Here is a 4,996-nt window from a genome sequence, read left to right on the forward strand (position 1 = left end):
TAAACTCAACTGAAAGATTAAAGAAGACCAAAACAAATGGAAAGACACCCCATGTTCATGGATAGGAAGCTAATATATAAAGATATTTGTTTTCCCATTGGACCACAGCTATCTATGGGTTTAATGCAATTAGAAAAACACTCCAATATTGTTTTGGTTTTGTTGGTTTGCTTAGAGTTTCATAAAGTAATTATAAAATTTACTAGAGGCCCGATGCACGAAATTTGTGCAAGGGCCTTGGCTCCCGCCACTGTGGTGGCCACTTCTGCCTTGGCCCCTGCCCGCTGCTTCTTTGTCCAGAAGGAAGGACGTCCGGAAGGAGTCCAGTCTAATCAGCATATTAGGCTTTTATTAGTATAGATATAGAAGAGAAAAGGACTCAGAAGAGTCAACATACCCCTGAAGAAGAAAAAAGTGATGAGGCATACCCTCAGGATAGTAAGACTTTATAGAGGATGGAAGTAGGGTGAAGGGGGTCAAATATATGGTGACAGAAAAAGATCTGACTTCGGGCAGTGGACACACAATGCAATATACAGATGATGTATCATAGAATTGTACACTTGAAACCTATATAATCTTATTAACCAATGTCACCCCAATACATTTAATTGAAAATAAAACTATTATAACGTTATTCAAATTAAAATATGACTAAAAACTACAAAAAAGTACAGCAATGGGAGTGAAAGCTGTTATTGGCACAGGGACTGACAATTTTGCAATAGAGCAGAAGAGAGAACCCGGAAGTACAGTGCATATTTGATATTCGTGGTATTTGACATGTGATAGAGGTAGGTTTACAGATCAGTGGGGAAAAAGAAGAAGAAGAAGAAGAAAAATGGTGCTTGGGCAATTGCTCCACTGTAGAGAACACAAAATAAATGGGACTAGATCCCAGATTCAAACCATTCCAAAAGGCAATTTTAGATGTCTTAAGCTGGAAGAAGGAAAAGCAATACTTTGAGGAGATATATAGGCTACTATCTACCTAACTTTGGGGTAGGGATGGATTTCTTAAACAAAACAAAATAAACAAATATTAATAAGTGTGACTACATTAAACTTAGGAAGTTCTGTTCATGAAAAGATACAAGGGAAAGATAAGCCAAGAACTAGTAGATATTTGAAAGACATATAACTGATAGAAGACTAGTGTCCAGAATATATAAAGAATTCCCACATATCAGTAAGAAAAACACAATGATATTCAACATGAGCAAAAGACGGGAGTAAGTATTTCCGTGAAGAGGAAAATAATAAAGGGCCAATAAACATATGAAAAGATGTTCAGTAAGAATAAAAGGGCCCTGACGGGTTTGGCTCAGTGGATAGAGTGTCGGCCTGTGGACTCAAGGGTCCGTGGTTCAATTCCCGTCAAGGGCGTGTACCTTGGTTGAGGGCATATCCCCAGTAGGGGGCGTGCAGGAGGCAGCTGATTGATGTTTCTGACTCTCCCTCTCCCTTCCTCTCTGTAAAAAATCAATAAAATATATTTAAATATATATATATATATATATATATATATATATATATATATATAGAATAAGAGGAATGTAAATTAATTCAATCTCTTTGGAAAACCATTTGCCATCATTTTGTGAAGTTGAACTTTCATATATTTTATGACCCAACAATGAACTGCAGAGACATAAGCACGAATATTCATGGCAGCTCTCTTTCACATGAGCCCTCCACAATGTCAACAGCCAAAACACTTGTCCAGAGAACAGTAGGTTCATTCATTGACTGTAACACCATGGTGAAACGCACATGAAGCCACCCGCGATGTTTAGAAACAGCTGTTTGTTATATTACACATCTGTTACCCACACTCTTTCCTATGTCTCCACTATGACCTTAAAGATATAACAGAGATTACGTTTAAAAGTTGGCTCCCAGGAGGGATTCATATTCTCCAGTTTCAGAACTTTGCCTTCATTGTTTGGGGAAGGACTTGTTTTGATCTGTTAGAGCATTCGCTCCCTCCCTGCGTTTGGTGACCTCACACACTTTTGGACAGTGACACTGATCAAGTCTTTCTCTCCTGGCTCCAGAAGGGGCACAGCAGGAGTGAGGGGTGACCGGTCCCTCCTCTGCAGAGAATGGATGATGCCCGTGGTTCTGAGAGGGAGTGACTTCTACTCTTCATTGTGCCAAGAATGCACCAGGCAATCAGTGAATGTGACCTCAGTGTGTTTTCTCCACTCTTGGCAGCTGAATGTGATGGAAGCGGGGCTTTCCTGAGAATAGGGCAGGACGAGGTTGTGGATTGGTGAGCTGGGCCTTGGAAAAGGTGGCAGGGGATGGAATCTAGACTGTTGTGGGGGAGGTATTTGGAGCTGTCTTCCCAGGCTGAAAACTCTGGGACTTTCCACCTATGAAATTCTGGTTAATGTTCTATTTCCCCACAAGTAAGTACAACAAACCCTTAAATAGCTCTGGTTTGGAAGGTCATCTGCCTTTGGGACCAAGGAGGAATGGGACTAAGGGAAGGAAGGGCGGGTATAAATGGGCATGGGAGGGGGGAGGGAGAGGACAGGGAGGCAGCTGCCCACCTGGAGGCTGCTGTGAAGAGAGGAAGCAGGGGCGGCTGTCTGGCCCCTGGGTGAAAACATGGGTTCTCCATCACTTCCTAGCGGGTAACTTGCGTAAGAGACCCAGTCTCCTGGGGTGTAAAATGGGCTAATAATAACATTACCTTCCTTTGTCATAGGGTTTTGTGAAAATAAAGATCTATATCTTGCCCACTGCCTGACACACAACGCTCACCCAGTAAATGCAGACTCACATCTCTGAGCTTCACAAGGAACTGTGAGCATTGGAGCTGGAGACCCTGGCGCAGCAGGGAAGGGGGCGAAGGAGGCTGCTGGAGCCTGGAAGGAATCCCAGACACCTGGGCCATACTCCCCCCTTCGCCCCCCCCCCCATCCGACCCTTCCAATAACAGTTCCTTCAAGGAGAAGTTGCCTCCCCCCACCACCCCTCTGCTCCACAAAGCCATCCAGGAACTGCTGACAGTTCTTACTGTCAGTGGACACTTACAAACGGTCTTTACCTCCCAGGCCTTACGGGAGTTCAGTAGGTTTCCTGTAAGGTAGATTGGCGTGTTCGCCCATTTGGCATTTCAACCATGCACGCTAGGACCCAAATAACGCCAGGCGGGATGCTTGGTGATTTGGGTCCAGGGTTTGTGTCTTTTCTGCTTAGAAAGTGAGGCATTTGAATAGCAACATTAGCTCCTGAGACCCTAAAGTCTCTTAACCTCAGAAACCTGGGCAACTGGATCCCTAGAACCCCCATCTATACTAATAAAAGGGTAATATATTGCTAATTAGACTGGGTCAACCGGACATCTTCTGGTCGTCCAGTCCTCCTTCTGGACAAAGCCACGGTGGCAGGGGCTGAGGCAGAGGCAGTTAGGGGCAATCAGGCAGGCAGGCAGAGGCGGTTAGGGGTGATCAGGCAGACAGGCAGAGGGGTTAGGGGCAATCAGGCAGGTAGGCAGGTGAGCAGTTAGGAGCCAGCGGTCCCGGATTGGAGACGGTGCAGGCCAGGCTGAGGGACCCACCCCCCCACCCCCCCACCCCCGTGCATGAATTTCGTGCACCAGGCCTCTAGTGAGTTAATAAAAGTTGTCAGGGAACTCGATGACTTGGGAAACAGTTAACACAGGAAATCAGTGTCCATGCGCTTCACCTGTTGGCAGTGGTGCTGTGGACAGAAACAGGCTCTGAACTCAGCTCTGCCACCAGCCACATTGGATTAAGGGCCCATTTTGGCCTCTTTGAACCCTGATGACATCATTTGAACTTCACTACCTCTGTAAAGACTTTAAATGAGAGGTCGCATTCTGGAGTACTGGGGTTAGGACTTCAACATGGGCATTTGGGGGCAGGGGGGCAGTTCAACCTTAACAAGAATGAAAGGAACAGTCAGAGCAGAGGCTAAGAGAGCGAGCTGTCCGTGAGTCCCACGAGTCCCCACGAGCATGGGGAGGGGTTTGGGAAGGTGAGAGATCGGACCAGGGCCCTGACTGTGAGGTTCTGGGTCACGGGGGAGCCTGGGGAGCATGGACTCTGGCAGAGACTGGGTGAACCAGGGAGTTGACCTGCTGGCCCCGCCCTCGTGGTCTCTTGGGGAAGATGGTAGCCAGTTCTGTCTGGCCTGGGGCTGCTGCACAGCTGCCCTCTCTCCCACTCAGTGCCTGTGGGGCGTGAAGGCCTCCTCAGGGCTGCTCTCTCAGGCAGCATCGAGGGCAGCTGGGGTTCCTCCTCCTTGAAATAAAAGGACAAGCGGGCTCCCTGAAGGCCTCAGAACCAGGTTAGCATCTCTGAGCACCATGACCACTTTGTGTGGAGTAAGGTCCATGGAAATGCCAGGACTTTTTGACTTCCCTCAGTTAACCACATTGCTTATCCCATCAAGTTTTGCTGTGTAATAAGTAGGAAAACAATAGCCCTGCGGACGTGGGATGGGCTTATGGCAGCTCCCAGGCATCCTGCCTTGAGGAGCAGGAATCCCTGAGGCTACAGGGGGAGCGGCCCCTTGAAGAGAAGCAGGGGATGCGGAGAGCCTACAAGAGAATCCACGGCATCGAAGTCCACCCCACCCCGGCCAGTCTAAAGGGAAGAAACAGTGGTGGGGGGTCAGGTCCCTGGGCCAGCACCCAGATGGGAGAGGCCCTGATGGCCTTGGACCCCAGAGCTGATGACCCCATGCACTCAGAATCTAATCAGTGTCCTCAACTGCCTCCACACCAAAGCCCAATCTCCCCCTGCCCATCACCTGAGGCGGTGCCGGGTGAGAGACCACAGGCGTCCAGCCATCTCTCCACTCCCATACTAATCTCCCCAGGACACATGCTTACCACTTCCTTTGCTGTACTCAAGAAAAGACCAATTCAAAAGGAACAAATTATGCAACACGCAGAGAGAGAACAGTCTAGAGATAGCGATCTGACTGAAAGGACCATCTAGAGAGAAGCAGGATCTGA

This window comes from Plecotus auritus, assembly GCF_963455305.1.
Source record: "Plecotus auritus genome assembly, chromosome: 3".
Taxonomy (NCBI): Eukaryota; Metazoa; Chordata; class Mammalia; order Chiroptera; family Vespertilionidae; genus Plecotus; species Plecotus auritus.